Source organism: Aedes aegypti, chromosome 3 (assembly GCF_002204515.2).
Source record: "Aedes aegypti strain LVP_AGWG chromosome 3, AaegL5.0 Primary Assembly, whole genome shotgun sequence".
Lineage (NCBI taxonomy): Eukaryota > Metazoa > Arthropoda > Insecta > Diptera > Culicidae > Aedes > Aedes aegypti.
In genome coordinates, this window is record NC_035109.1 from 43,742,506 (window position 1) to 43,759,355 (window position 16,850).

The 16,850-nt window shown below is 37.2% G+C and overlaps 1 non-coding gene across 1 annotated transcript; it reads right to left on the minus strand.

The window, feature by feature from the left end:
* Positions 1–1,547: 1,547 nt before the first annotated feature.
* Trnas-aga lies at positions 1,548–1,621 on the minus strand. Its single transcript has one exon. It is a non-coding gene; the product is annotated as a tRNA-Ser (tRNA).
* Between the last annotated feature and the right edge of the window lie 15,229 nt (positions 1,622–16,850).

Genomic DNA, 16,850 nt, shown 5'->3' on the forward strand with positions numbered 1-16,850 from the left:
CATGTAGAATGTATAAAAAACTTTCCGATTCCTAAGAATATTCATGACGTACACAAATTTATTGGATTAGCAAGCTATTTTAGAAAATTTATTTCAAACTTTTCAGTGATTGCAAAACCTCTTTATGATTTATTTAAAAAGGATAAAAAAGATTTCAGCTTAGGAAAAGAGGAAATTATTGCTTTCGAAATTCTTCGTGAGAAACTTACAGCTGAACCAGTATTGAAAATTTATTCGCCTTTTGCTAGAACTGAGCTACATACTGATGCGAGTGCTCTCGGATTTGGTGGTGTCTTAATGCAAGAGCAATCAGATGGGGTTCTGCATCCAGTAATGTATTATAGTAAGAGAACAGATTTACATGAATCAAAACTTCACTCTTTTGAACTTGAAACATTAGCAGTAGTAAATAGTATAAAAAGGTTCCACATTTATTTACAGGGCATTAAATTTACCATAGTTACAGATTGCATTGCACTAAAAGAAACCTTAAATAAAAAGGACATAAATGCAAAAATTGCTCATTGGAAACTTTTCTTATCTGAATACGACTATGACATCATTCATCGTAGCTCTTCTAATATGAAGCATGTAGACGCTTTATCTCGTTTGCCGATAATCTGTGCTTTAGGAAGTGAAAATAATAACTGAGAAAGAGCTTTATTGGCTAGCCAGATGTTAGATTCTAGAATTGAGGAAATAAGAATTCAGTTAGAAAATAGAGAAGACAAAAATTTTGAGTTGCGAGATGGAGTAGTGTACAGGAAAAGCAAAGACAATAAATTATTATTCTACGTTCCTCAAAACATGATAAACCAAATTTTGAAGATGTATCATGACGACTTCTTACATTTTGGAGTTGAAAAAGTTTACGATTTAATCAATAAATCTTATTGGTTTCCGAACATGAAAGAACAAATTAAAAAATATATTAATAACTACCAACTACCGAAAAGCTAAACATTACATATAATTTGCAATTGGATTAGATGGACAAATTGATGTGAAGATTTGCGAAAAAGTTACACGTCTTCTCAGTGAGAATCGAACTCACGACTCCCCGATCTCTAGTTGGGGCGCGTTAACCACTACGCCATGAGAGGACTCATGAACGCAGAAGTTAACCTGAATTCGATTTCAGCTCAATAATCACGTGGTCCTCTTTCGCAAAGTGCACCTCTTTCGGAAGAATTAGATGCCCATCCAAACACAACGCTTTCTATATATATCCAATGCCTAGCCCGAGAGCGCATTGTTTTTTTTTTTTTTTTTTTTTAGATATAGGAATAGCACACTACACTAGCCAGCAACTGCGCTGGCTGAGGTTTCTATTGTGTGGGCTTCCAATGGGTCGCGACGTTCTCAAACGACCGGTTACGGAACATGAGTCCGTTGCTCGATAAATACTTGTTTTAATTATGAATCGTGGTTTACGGCCAACCAGCCGAGTGGAAGTTTAACAACTACCGAAAAGCTAAACATTACATATAATTTGCAATTGGATTAGATGGACAAATTGATGTGAAGATTTGCGAAAAAGTTACACGTCTTCTCAGTGAGAATCGAACTCACGACTCCCCGATCTCTAGTTGGGGCGCGTTAACCACTACGCCATGAGAAGACGTGTAACTTTTTCGCAAATCTTCACATCAATTTGTCCATCTAATCCAATTGCAAATTATATGTAATGTTTAGCTTTTCGGTAGTTGTTAAACTTCCACTCGGCTGGTTGGCCGTAAACCACGATTCATAATTAAAACAAATATTAATAACTGTTTGAAATGTATCATATACTCCAAGAAAAACTTTAAAAAGGATGGTTATTTGAATATAGTTGAAAAAGGAAGTACACCTTTTCATACGATACATATTGATCATTATGGACCAGTAACTCTTAGGAATTGTAATTACAAATACATTTTTGTTATAATGGACGCTTTTACAAAATATTTAAAATTATATCCTTGTAAAACTACAAATACGAGTGAAGTAATTAAACATCTTAAACATTATTTCAATGCATATTCTATACCTGAACAAATTATTTCGAATCGTGGAAGTTGTTTCACTTCAAATAGTTTTAAAGAATTTAATAGCGAAAATGAAGTAAAACATATTTTGATAGCTACTGCATGTCCAAGAGCTAACGGGCAGGTAGAACGGTTTAACAGGATTTTGACTCCAGTAATAGCTAAACTGGTTGAAAGCAATCCAACAAAAGGTTTCGGTCCAATTTTGTCAGATGCAGAACATTTTATTAATAATACTTTTTGCCGATCGATGGGAAACACTCCTTCGCAATTACTGTTTGGAATTAATCAAAAGAAATTGAATATTAATATTATTAATATTATTATTGATCCAATTATATTATTCCATATGGAAAGAGAAGAAGAAGAAATTTTACTTCTCATACAATTCTTTTTTTTTTTAGTACATTTCTACATGGCATTTCCATAAGGCATCAACGCTCTGATAACTCATTTTGCATCAATCGATCAGCAACAAATTTATACTTGAACTCAATTGACGATTTAAAGTTGGTACGGGGATTTGCAAGCTTATTTATATGCTGTTCTGTCTTTATTTTTCAATATACATATTGTCACAACATTTTTCAACGAAGTGTGTGTATTTTTAAATTCGTAGTGAAGTATATATTAAAACATTATTGTTGCGATGGAGAATGCTGTTTGTTCAAAAATTTATACAAAACTCTTATCATTTTATGAGCAGATTTGTTGACATGAGTTCAAAGGCTTTTTTATTAATTGTTTTTCTTGAGATTCCTTGAGAATTTCTTCAACAATTGAAGCCAAAAATTTCCTCACAGTTCCCTCTAAAAACCTTCAAGTTTTTTATTAGGACTCTCAAACCAAAATTATAACGATAAAATTCTTTCAGATATTGTTGTTGAATTCTTTTTGTTGGCACAATGGCACTCAAAATATATTTCAGAATGAACTGGTACACATCATATTCAAAAATTCATACGCCATGATACGACGGATCAAATTTAAAGATTTTTAAATCAAATGTACAAGATAATTGAGAGAACCAACAGTTAGATTTGGACGAAATATTCCGTAGCCGGTTCCTGTAGGCTGTGACCATTTTCAAACCATCTTATACTAAAATAAAACGATTTCCTAAAATTCATGATTTTTAACCAGATCCTAATAGACGCCATGACAAATATCACACATAAAATTTGTATATCAGGATACCCGAAATTGTTTTCGAAACATCAAAAATTTGTACATTTTGATAATAAAATCAATCGGTATCATTCGATGAATCAAGATTCATAAGTTTTGCCTAAAAACAAAGAGATATTATATCTCCAATTATTTCGAAAACTCAACCGCAACCGTAGTTTTGGAAACGGGTTAGATATGGCTTCAAGGAAACCTCATTGGATTCCCAGGAATGCCTTCATGGATTCATTTGTTAAGTCTTCAGGATTCCTTACAGTGATTGATTTTGAAATTATCAGTGCTTTCTGCAGTAATGTCTCAAGTGATTACTCAACGATTTTCTCCAGAGATTTGTTCATGGATTTCTTCAGGAATTCCTCCTAGACTATCATCAGAAATTTCTACAGAAATTTCTCTAGAGATTCTTAAATACAACTTTCTATCGCAACCGTAACTGAATATCAGTTCTGATACTTCAGATATTCCTCCCGAGATGCCTACGGGAATTCCTCCAGCAATTTATCGAAATTCCTATAGGAATATTTTCAGAGACTCCTCCAGGCATTCCTCTAGAGACTTTTCCGGAAACTTCTTTTACAATCATTCAGAGATTACTTCAGCAAAATATCTACATAGGATCCTCCAGAAAATTTTCAAATGATTTTTTTCAGGAATCCCTCCAGAGAGTCCAGCAATTGACTTTTGCTGGTGGAAACTCTTGGAGGATTCTTTGATGACTCCGTGAAGTAATTTCCAGTAGGATCCCTAGAGGTGGCAAGTATCCTTGAAGGATTTTTTGTACAAACATCTGGAGTTATCCTTGAAGGAGTCCCTAGAGAAATCCTTGGGGACATCTCGGCTAGAATCTATATAGCGGTTTTCCTGGAAGAATCCTTGGAGGTGTCTCTTAAACAATTTTTGGAGAAATCGCTAGAGGAATACCATGAGAAATCGCTTCAAGAATCTCTAAAAGGATCGCTGAAAGAATCTCTGGAATAATCCCTGCAGGATTCATTGGAAAAATTCCCGCAAAGACTTCACTGGAGGAATTATTGGAAGCATCCATGCAGGAATTCCTTAGAAACCTTCTTGTGAAAAAGGAACCCCTGTAGAATTTCTGGGGCAACTTGTAGCAGAATTTCTGGATGAATTACAGAAAGTATTCCTGGAGCCCTTTCGGAACCAATCTAAGAAAGGTAATTGCGTTCTAAGGTTTATTCGTGAGGAAGATTAGGAAGAAACTACTTTCTATACTACTGAAGCATGGAAAATTTCAATTACCCTACCAGATTTTTTTTTTAATTTTGAGTTAATTACTGTTAGAATGCAGGAGAAAATTTCCGAACGGAGAAATTCTTGAAAGAAAATTGAGAAAACACCATTTGAAATTTTTGGACTAATTTAAGAAGGAATATTTGAAAGTATTTTTGAAAGAATCCTTTAAACAGTTCCTGGAAGAATTCAAGTTTAATTTTCACATGACAAAAATACAGTCAACTTATAGTACAGCTTATCATAATCTACCCAACATAAGCAAACAATTTTAAATTTGAAAATTTTAGGAACGTCTTTCAATTTAAAATTTTGGATAAAGAATCTTCACATTCTATGGCTTTCTTCTGGAATGCTTCATGCTTATTTGAAAACGTTCTTTACTTAAATAAATATATTTTTCACAGAACTCCTTTCAGAAACTCTTACAATTATACATTAAAATTATATTTAAAAAAATGACTCAAAGATTTTTCTACCCATTCCTCCAAATTTTCATTTATTGCATACTTCATTTATTGCATACATAACATACCAATATTACTGTGATCTCGCAAATTATCTCTTAATAACTCTTGCACGGTTCTTTTCAGGAACTCTTTCAGATCCCTTCAAATATTTCTTTAAAAATTTATTGAGGACTTTCGCAAAAAAACCTCCCGGATTTCATTTTTGACTAGTTGACCCGTCTAACGTTGTTTTACCACCCAGTAGGTCATTTTATTATTCCTAATATTTTCCAAATCTCCCTCAGTACCTATTTTTCCAAGGATTACGGTTCAAAGATTTTTGCAAGAAATTTCGTAAATAGACTCAAGTCAAAAAAGTATACAAACTTACTTTATCGATCCTACGTGTTTCGCAGACGAAACTCCACACGTTTTCCCTTGAACCAAATCGATTTTTCACATTTAGAACGTTTAATTTTTGGATTTACAAAACGACGAAAGTAAAATTTTCAACTTTCACAACCTAACCGCTGTACGGAGACCGCCACCCCGCTGTATGGAGAGACAAAGTGACTTAACCACGAATTAAAACAAAACACTACTTGAGTCGATTTTACACTGGTAGAAAAACGTCGCAAGTAACTGAATAAAATTATTGTGTGAAATAATAGGAACTCTGTAGTTTTTAAACGCAAGCTCATTGTATGCCTAATTTAAGCAATATACACGTCGAAAAAATGTGTAAAAGGTGATTCATTTTAATACAGTTTTGGAAGACAGGTTGTGATTCTTCTGAATTAATTTTCTCAAACCCGTTACTTACGTCGATTTGAAAAAGTAATCGAGATTTCTTTCGTTCTCCCTTAGCGCACTCTATGACGGTGGCGCATTACATTTGACTATATTCAATAAGGCAATCCATGAGACAGCTGCGATCAGTTGGTTTTTTGTTTACCATGAGCTTGTGACGTTTCCCGATCGGAGTAGCAGCTCAATTAACTGTTTAACGAGAAACTTGTGACTATCGAAGCGCCTTCATTTCTCATATAACGGAGGGTATTAGAACTAAGCTAGAGGTGATGATTTCGCATTTTGGAAGTAATCATCACCTTCAAACACTAGCGATTTTGCGGTGGATGCTGACGTTTGATGACGAATAAGGCAATCCAGAAGACATCTGCAATCAGTTGGGTTTTTGTTTACCATGAGATTTTGACGTTTCGTGATCAGAGTGACCGTTTGATTACATAAAGGTTAAGCTCTGGTAACACTCGCATGTTTTGTTGACCCTTCCGTTTCGGTTGAATGCACTTGTTTTTTTAAGAATTGTTTTCATACGGAAATCGTTTCGAGATGATATAGGAAAATAGGGTAAGTTCGCGTTGTTAGGACCGCCACCTTTCACATACATTGTAATGCGAGTTGAGAGGGCCGCTTGCGAAGAGATATGTAGCAAGTTAAGAGGACCGCAAACATCAGTAAATAGGGTAAGAGCGCGTTGTGAGGACCGCCACCTTGGAATAATAACGAGTTGGGAGGACCGCTGAGTTCGGAAAATAGGGTAAGTACACGTTGTAAGGTGGTGACCTCTGACGAATAGCGAGAAACGCCACCTTTTTCTTATATTGTAGAGCGAGTTGATATGATCATTTTTGAAGAGATTTGTAGCGAGTTGAGAGAATCGCAAAAATCAGTAAATAGGGTAAGAGCGCGTTGTTAGGATCGCCAGCTTTCACTTGTATTGTAAAATTAATTGAGAAAAATACTGCTTTTGAAGAGATTTGAAGTGAGTTGAGAGGACCGCAGAAATCAGCAGATAGGGTAATAGTGCATTGTGATCTTTGAATAATAGTGAGTTTGAAGGACCACTTGTAAATCGATTAATAGCAAGTTGTGAGGACCGCTGAGATCGGATTGTTTGCTGTAAGAACCGTCACCTTTTATGTATATTGTAATGTTATGTATATTGTAAAAATAGAAAACATTTTCAATTAAAATTGAAGTACACAGTGAGTTTAGAGGACTGCTTAAATAAATTGATGGCGAGTTGAAAGAATCGTTAATAGTGGACAATATGATAAGAGCGCCCTCTTAAATGAATAGCGGAATGCACAGCGAGTTGAGAGGACTACTTGTGTACATTTTTTTTTTGTCAAGCTCAATTGGAAGCTGCGAGCATTCGCAAGGCGAAAAAAAAGCTGTCCATAACAACTTAATAAAGACTTTTTTAATACTGACACCACAGGTAACGAAGTGAATTCGCAATGAAAATGTTTGTTCCTTATCAGAGAGGAATGCTACAGATAATAATTGATGAGAACGCAACATTCAGAGAAAAATATAACTTCGTATTGATCAAACTTGACTGCACGAAACATGTCATCGAATTCTTGAAGTAACTAAACTACAATTGTTAAAAAAACAAAACGTTTGAGTGAGTTCCTTATCACCCGCTGGGGATTTTTTTTTATTATCGGACAATTTGGGCCGGAGGTTCTCCGATTTGCATGAAATTTTCACCAGAGGTAGAGCTCGTGGATACATGACCAAAAGTGAAATTCAAAAAAATTATAGTGGCCTATTTTCCCGGAAAACTCTAGATGAATTTTCACGATTTCTCTATATACCTCAAACTTTGAAAATTCATATCTCCTGAACTATGCATTGTAGAACAAAAGTTTTTTAGTGAAATCGAAAGGAAATTTTTTTTCAGCAATCTGATAAAAATATAAAAAGAAAAACATTTCTCGGAAAATTTTTCACCATGGAGAAAATTGTCGTAAAAATAGCGAAAAAACTATCGTCTGTATCATGAAAAATTTTCAAAAAAATATTTTTTGTTTCATCAATCCATACCCTAACTTTCGTCCATAGACGCCAAAGTGGTATCTTTTACCGTTTAGGCGACAGAACTGAAAAACCGATGACCACCCGCACGCTTCCCATAGGAAAATGTGTGCTAATGTGGGCCTCATAACCGTGCGCTAACGGCGGCAGTAATTTACACGCATTGTAAGGGTAACGCAGTAAACCATCCTTTCCTTTCCAGTCAGAAGAAGCTTTTCGTCAATCGGAGCACTCTCCTCTGGTCTGTTGGTCCTTTATTCGTAACGTTTACTATTGAGACCAACAGTCTTTAATTGAAAACGATCCTAACATTTAACCCGTATAGGCCTGAGTGAAAGCAAAAATGCTGAAACCCTCACCACTCAGCGAATACTAAACGGATTCAAATAATATTTTGTCAGTATACTGGCTCACATATCTTGTTTCTAAAAGTGGCCAGAGGATTTCGGAAATGTTCCTGTGGCAGGAGGTATTCCGGTGGATCACTGGGTCAGGTCGGATGCAAAGGGTGTCGTGGTTTTGTGCCCCTGTAGGTAGGCAAATTTCAAGTCACAAATAATTTCCGGAATCGTCTATAATGTGGCCACTTTACCAAGAAGTTTTAAGTGAAACGCATCAGTGTAAAACTTTTGAGAAATGATTTAATTGGATAACCTTATGTATTGCATTTGTTTAATCCTTCAAATGATCATTTCCGTGTCCCCGGGCGCCTCAAATTTACGATAAAGTGGTCAATTTGTATGTAAGCATCTGTGTCAACATTATGGGAATGCTTTTCAGTAAACTGCTTTGTTTGATTCCTACTTCAAGAGAACTGAAACGGTGTAATATCTAACAAATATATAGTCGGTTCTTCTGGGCATTAAGTCCGAGTAGCCACATCTGGTACTCTCTAAACGGTGAAAAACTCTTTATTTGGGATGTTGAGTGTCAGATTTTAATGATTTATGCAAATTAAAATTATTGCCATTACAAATAAATAAAGTTAACTTGTCATGTCCCAAAAAATCGCCCTTTTTCACCCGACTTGACCCAGTGACCCACTGGAATAACTCCAGCCACAGGAATATTCCCGAGTTCCTCTGGCCACTTTTAGAAACAAGATATGTGAGCTAGTATACTGACAAAATATTATTTGAATCCGTTACGTATTCGCTGAGCGGTGAGGGTTTTAGTATTTTTGCTTTCACTCAGGCCTATACGGGTTAATGATATAGGTAATAGGAACTGACCCTCAGCAAGCATGGGAAAATTCACTCACTCACCAGAATTCCACCGATGAAAAATAGCCAACAAATCTGCTGCTATCGAACATTCAGTGATAGCTGAACCGTCCTAGGCGGAGTGTAGCATGAAAGCGTCGAAACCGATTGTGTAAAAGCGACAATCGGAAGGACCGCTAAGAGAAGTGAATACCAATACACTTGTATCTGCGAGGCACGAGTTAATGCACTTAGCATCCATTCGCCGAATGCATTGAACTGACTGAGAGGATTCCTACTCACTGAATCATTCCGTGGTGTGGACTGCCAGTCAGTGAACGCTCATTAGCACTCAAACCCGAATGCCATCCGAACAGAATCAGAATGTAAACAATCATTCCTGGACAAACATTTCAAAAGAGCACATCGACATTGGTAAACATTGGCTTTGCAAACCGCTGTTGAACCCAATTCAACTCGATCACGCTCACCAATACCACTATCAGGAAGAGCTAACACCAATCTTTCTGATAGTGGGGTTAGTTTGCGTGAGCGGGCTCAAAAGGGCTCAACAGCAACGTTTCTGAAAAAAGCTCAAGACCTCTTGGGCCCTTTTCAAATGTTTGTCCTTTGTCCGAATTTTGGTATTGCATTCGACTGATCAGATGCCGTTTTTTGTTTCGCTTAGTGCTCGCCGAAGAAGCAGAATGGGCACTGGAAATTGAAACGTTCGGCTTGGTTAAAAAAACGGCTTTCGAGGGAAACACAATAACTGAGTGAGTGTTTCCCATGCTTGACCCTCAGTATCATATAGTTGCAAAGCAAAAAGGATATTTATGCATACATAAAGTGCTATTTGTAATTTTCTTGCCTTTTTCAAATTTTGTTCAATTTATCAAATGATTAGATAATTAACTAAAAACGCGCGAATAAATTTACAGTTTTGTTTTCTATACAAAGTGATATATTTGATATAAATTCTGATTGTTCCTTGGAAGAATATAGTATAGTATTTGCATGTTAATAATATCAATCAACTGTATAACACTCAGGGACGCTATCTATTGTTCCATTGATGGCTGCTGTGGAATATTCCACTGCCAGTCAGCGTGCAGCCTCTACAGTTGGCGCCAATCCAACAGCGCGCCAAACTGTAATGAGAAGCGTACGCGCGTAATGAATAATTATTGTATGTTTTGTCAAGCCGTATCGTGCGCCTATATAAGGCGCACCCATTGAATTAGTAAGAATGTAGTTTCTTTCGTTTCTCCACTGAGTAGGCATGCTGCCTCTCAGTGGTAATAAATCTGTTAAAGTGAAGCCGTTCGCTTGATTTGCTGTCCGTTGTATCGTAAAAGACACAAAGTAGGAAAGACGTCCTGGCCGAAACAACATATTAACAATATATTCATAAGTTTTCAAAGAAAGTGGATCTTGAGATTTGATCCTTCAAACGTTACCATAATGATTGATTGTAACAAGAACTTCCCGTGCGGCTTTCATAGAGGCTGTTAGCTTTAATACTAAATAACATTGCTGATGAAAGGCACACAAAACACCCAACTGACCAATGGAGAGTGGTCCGATTGACGAAAAGCTTCTTCTGACTGGAAAGGAAAGGATGGTTTACTGTGTTACACTTACAATGCGTGTAAATTACTGCCGCCGTTAGCGCACGGTTATGAGGCCCACAATAGCACACATTTTCCTATGGGAAGCGTGCGGGTGGTCATCGGTTTTTCAGTTCTGTCGCCTAAATGGTAAAAGATACCACTTTGACGTCTATGGACGAAAGTTAGGGTATGGATTGATGAAACAAAAAATATTTTTTTGAAAATTTTTCATGATACAGACGATAGTTTTTTCGCTATTTTTCCGACAATTTTCTCCATGGTGAAAAATTTTCCGAAAAATGTTTTTCTTTTTATATTTTTATCAGATTGCTGAGAAAATTTCCTTTCGATTTCACTAAAAAACTTTTGTTCTACGATGCATAGTTCAGGAGATATGAATTTTCAAAGTTTGAGGTATATAGAGAAATCGTGAAAATTCATCTAGGGTTTTCCGGGAAAATAGGCCACTATAATTTTTTTGAATTTCACTTTTGGTCATGTATCCACGAGCTCTACCTCTGGTGAAAATTTCATGCAAATCGGAGAACCTCCGGCCCAAACCTGTCCGATAATTTAAAAAAAATGCCCCGCTGCAGTTTGATGGACGGCTGGCGATGGAAGGCTTAGACGGAGAAAGGTTGACGTTTAATTGGACAGATTTTTTAAGCTAATCCTAATAGTACGGCACCGTTGCAAGTGAATTTATAAAAATATTGGAACTTTAGATCTAACAGTTATATGCACAATATTCGATTACTGCGAATCGATTGCTGTTGCTGCTATCGAGACGTGTAGCGATTTTTTTGCCCTATCCGAAACAATAATTTTCTAATTGATTTCTATTCACAGTTGATAAATCACAGTTTGAATTTCATGTGAACATTAATGAAACCAGTAATTTACACAACTTTGGAGACCTGGAGCTCAAAATTATGACGAGCTGGAAGATTTCTTATAGCGGCATCGGATTCACCAATCCCAAATTCACGAAACAAATAAAATCATAAAACAAATAAAATCATAATACTTATAGAAATCGCTAAATGAGCAATTCTTGCTGAAGCCAGGCCGCCATCGGCACCCATCGTTAGAATTCCAATTTTATGTCACTGATCGCTAGTTTTCGATAAAACTTAAGGGTGGTCCTTTCTGTTTTCTCAAATTGGTGGACCCCTCGTACGCCAGCTAGCTGAATAGTTTGCGAAAAAGCCCATTTTTCGATAAATCTTGGCTATTTCTTCACGGGATATGTCTCATATTCCGCTTGGAACACATAGCAAACTTAGTGGCATCAAATAGAGAAAGGATATAGCTTTCATTTGAACTCGAAAACATTTTGGCGGCCATTTTGAATTTGGCCGCGATCTTACATTTTGTTAGAAAAATCGTTTTTTCACCATTAGCGCACCGCTAGTTTTAAATTCTGAGATTACCATCAGATGCCACTAAGTTTGCTATGTGTTCCAAGCGAAATATGAGACATATCCTGTGAAGAAATAGCCAAGATTTATCGAAAAATGGGCTTTTTCGCAAACTGTTCAGCTAGCTGGCGTACGAGGGGTCCACCAATTTGAGAAAACAGAAAGAACCACCCTTAAGTTTTATCGAAAAATAGCGATCAGTGACATAAAATTGGAATTCTAACGATGGGTGCCGATGGCGGCCTGGTTTCAGCGAGAATTGCTCAAGAATAGTGAACGCATCTCGATTTGGTTTCTGAGACCCTCAAGTGGCCTTTTTTGAATTTGCCTAAAATGCAGTATGCAACTTTTTGCAGAATTTTTGACGTGCTAGAATGGATGATTTAAGGCATTTGGTCATCAACGCGCAAAACACCAGTATTTGCAAAATAAAATCCCTAATAAAATATCCAATATAATTTTAAACTATTTAAATTTCAGCTATTTTGTTAACCGGTTTGAACTAAATCTCAAGAAAGACCTGACAAAAGAACAATATCGTGTAAAAATATGATTGTTAGCAACCATAATAAATTAACAACCTTGAACTGAAGTGATGTCCTACGGATCCAGTTGTATCACCTCACCCCGAACAGTATTGCCCCAGCAACAAGTTTGTCCACATTCCTTTACGCGTTCGACAATAATAGTAATAAAGCATGGACCCACCCCCACTGTGCGAGTCGATCCGTGATTAACCACAATATAACCAAGTTGTCCGCTTAAGAACCTTGCGCACTCACTCCTCAAAGCCACGTCCCTCGATGGTTGGTAATGTTTATAAATATTTTCACCTTTTTATCAATCATCTTAATTATACACTCATAAATCTCGGTAATGTCTTCCCTCCTTTTGCAGCAGCAGCCTGCATATGCGTAAGCGTAACCACCAAGGCCAAGAACGGGTCCACTACTCCACACACCAGGAACGCCTCGGGGATGTATGAATAGCTTGACATGATGATGATGATGGACCAAAAGTCGAACGGGGAAGTCATCATTGAATGTTCCAAGCGACGCGACGGTCTGTCTGTCGCTCAAAGCCCCTTCGGAGACCCGTACACTGAAACTTCCCTTTACGATACTTTTATTCACGTAAACTTCGATACCCATGATGATCCTAAATATGTATTTTTAAACTCATTAACTCTTCCGAGTTAAGGTATTCGGATGCATAAAAGTAACTACTAGAAGACTAGGACTTTCAGGATTTTCGAAGACTAGTTTTTCATATAGGTATCCAGACTAATAACCTAAAAGAAGATCTCAGTGTACCTCAATATACCTGCAGACAGACCAACAGATCGAGCATTTATCCGTCGCTTTTGTTTCGGGGTCATCACTCAAAAACCGTACGGGACCTATTCAAGGCTCTGTCTCGAGTCGTCCCTTCGGTTCGACGTCGATTCCATGTGCGTGACGGATGATGGACAATCTTTTGGGCCGTTGTCTTTCGATCTGCGATCCCACAGCTAAATCGATGGAATTTTCGGTCATTTTGAGATTCCCGATGATTGTCTCTCGCGGTGTGATGTAATAAGGTATGATGATGCAGTTTTTTTCCTAACTGCTTGTCAAATGTAGCCAGCTGCATCAGGAATCATCAGCAGTCGCATCGCTCAGATCTCGTTAGGAAAAAGGGACGTCAGAGCCTTCTCCATCACACTGTCAACGAGCTAACGACCCGCAGGTCTAGGAACTTCGAAGCAGAGACGAGTACCTAAACATAACGGCTGTCAATGCAACGCCTTTTTCTACCTTGTCTATTTGCAGTCACACATGCGGATATCCGAGGGGACGGGGATTGAGTAAATAAATGTGGGATGTCTGCACAATCTTGTTACCGTTGGTTGTTTTTGTGGTCCAGTGGAAGATGAGGTATGAGCTCCTGTCAGCGGTATTATAATCGCAGCATCTGTACAGTAATGATGGGTGGGGCAACATATCTAGTTATTTAGTTGCATAGTTTTAATAGCATTTTTTGTTGGAAGTACAGAGGATTCTTCGGTTTGCATGGAGCAAGTAAAAAACATTTCCTTCTCATCCCCAAATTAGCCTGCATTCGGACAGAGCCAGCGCTGTTATTGTTTGTTATAAAAATGAGCACTGAATCAAATTGTCATCTAAACAGATGAAAAACAAACAACAAAGCAACGTTTGTCCCAACTTTTGCGAATAGGGATACAATCAAAAGCAAAATTGTAATGACAATCACAGGGCGCAACATTGTTGCAACCTTTTCAACTCGTGATTAATCAGTTAGGGTGATGTGCTAGTATCCATCGTATTAAGCATTGATCAGTGCAAACTGCAATTTTCCCAGTATTGCAGTGAATGATGCTGATACAAACCGATGCCAAACAATTCTTTCTCAAAACGGCTTTAGCATTGTACAATAACATTTTGATAAATCTTGATCTCTTTTTGGAAATAATGCAAAATAAAAGCATCTTACCGTATTCTCAATCCGTCGTTTTGTTTTCAACTCCGTCGCAATCAGTTTCCAGATTCGTCTCACAACTTACGGCTCACTGTGTGTATTGAGTGGTTAAAACACAACATATCAACGCTATAATAAAATGTTTTACTAGAATATATAGATCTACGGGCATCTCTCTCCATTCCTTCAGCATGATGGAATATACTAAATTTCTTTAAAATTAATTGTTCGTCATCAAAATTCCGCCCGAACATATGAACACAATTCCTTTTGACCGTACAATTATGACATTTGCTCACAGTACAGCGAAAACAACACAATCAAAGGAACCGTATTTTTACGTCGAGCATCGCGCACACATTGATGCGCACTAGCTTTTTTTTTCTCAGTACGACGGATTGAACTTTGTGTACATTCTCAATTATACGCGGCGGTTGAGGAAATTTCGTAAAATTTGGTGATTTATTGTTGTTTTACGGCGTGTGATTGGAATGAAATCCTTCATTGAAGAAGTACGAAGGTTTTCCATAGTGAAAATAAGTGTCCGGTGATGTAAGTCACCCACGGGGGCGGGAAGAAGTTTGTGTTGGAAAGTGGTGTGGCTCAGTCGATCGCTAAGCATTTCTCTCAAATCGTGTTCGTCCATGCGATTTCGGTGAAAAAGTGCAAAGTGGATAATTGAACTGAAGTTATTTACTCAAATACAGTAGTTTTATTGCATTTTTGGTGTACAAGTGTACAAACCATAACAGCTTTCACAAAATTACACTTGGATAATGAATCTATGTTGCAGGCTTACGACGAAGTAGAACAAAACCCTATTTTAAACACAAAACTAAATTTGTTTTACGAATGCTATTCGATAATGTGCCAATGTTTACCAACATGGAGAAAGTTCAATGCGAAGCCCAGAAAATGCGCACGTTGTGATCGATTATTTTCATATTCTGCTGAAGTGGCGATAAACTGCTGTTGTGGAAAAAAAATTGTTGCAACAAGAATAGGAGATGATAATGCCTTTATTGCCGCGTGTTGGGTGACAATTGATTCACTGACAATTGGCGCTCTCATACCAGTACTCACACATTGAGGATGCAAGTGATCTCAAATACTCCACTGCACTGTGACGTCACGCATCAATTTTGACAGATACTGGTCCTGTTGTTTACAGTTTGGACTTAGTACTTTTTTCGAATCACTCTTAATTTCGTGAAAGTTTGCTGCGAGGAGAGGTCAAATCCACTGCAGATACCCACGGATCGTATTATTCTATCTTCCTACCGTGGAAAATCGTCACCATCAGCATGCTGGTGATAGAAATGCGAAGATGAAAAAATGATGGAAAAAACGACGTCCGAAACGTAAACAACAGGACCAGCAGCCGTCAAATAAGTGAGGTTAGGCTCGTCATATGCAGCGCTCTATGGCGTCTACTGGTTCCATTGGCGTAGGAACAGTGGGGGGGCTCAGGGGAGCCTGGCTCCCTCCAGAATCATCAATTCACCTCCCCCTCGCCGAATTTTAGATGATAATAAAAATAAAAATAAAAAAAAGGGTTTATCATGAAGCAAAATCTTCTAAATGAATGTACATGACTCTTGTTATTGACAAAAATCTCTTCAGTAGTTACGTTATTTTACGATGTACAACTATAGGGAGAAACCCTCACTTGCCTTACACAGCATCAGCGTGGTGGTTCTGACATTGCTTACTGTTGGAACTATGCGATACGCGCAATTTTTCGAAATCTCCGTTTAAAAGAAAATACTGTGGTACAAAAATAAAGCGTCAATATCCTGGAAGTTTGATTCCCAAAATTCGTTTTTTTACTGAATAATCCAAATAATGCTTTTTCAGCATAAAGCAGCATATTCACTGCATTCTGATTTTTCTGTTTTTAGAGTAAACCCTGCTCGAGGTATCCGGTGATGATGATTTCCAAATTCGCTAAAGAAATGCATACATTTATCTTAACTGACGTATAATGTCCGAGAAAATAATTGAACTAATAGAAAAAATTACTAAAGGAATTTCTCAAATAGTACATAGCAAGTTTTTTTTTGTCGAGAAATGAGATTCAACTTTAAAGGAATTTCGACATGGTCATGTTTTCTGCGGATGAATGGCAGAAATTTACCCAGTGTGAAAAAGTGTAACAAAATCGACCAAGGTGTTTCATTCCAGCAGTCAATTCTCTCTTTGATTTCTGAAGTTTTTTTTTCTAATTAAAGATTTTTTTTTATTTGAAGTTTAAGATGATTTTTTTTTTCGAGTAAATAGGGAGACTTACGGCTTCGGCACCATTCGACTATTATCGGCAATCAAATTTCAAACGCCAAATACATAGTTTTGCTCCTTCAAAACCAATCAA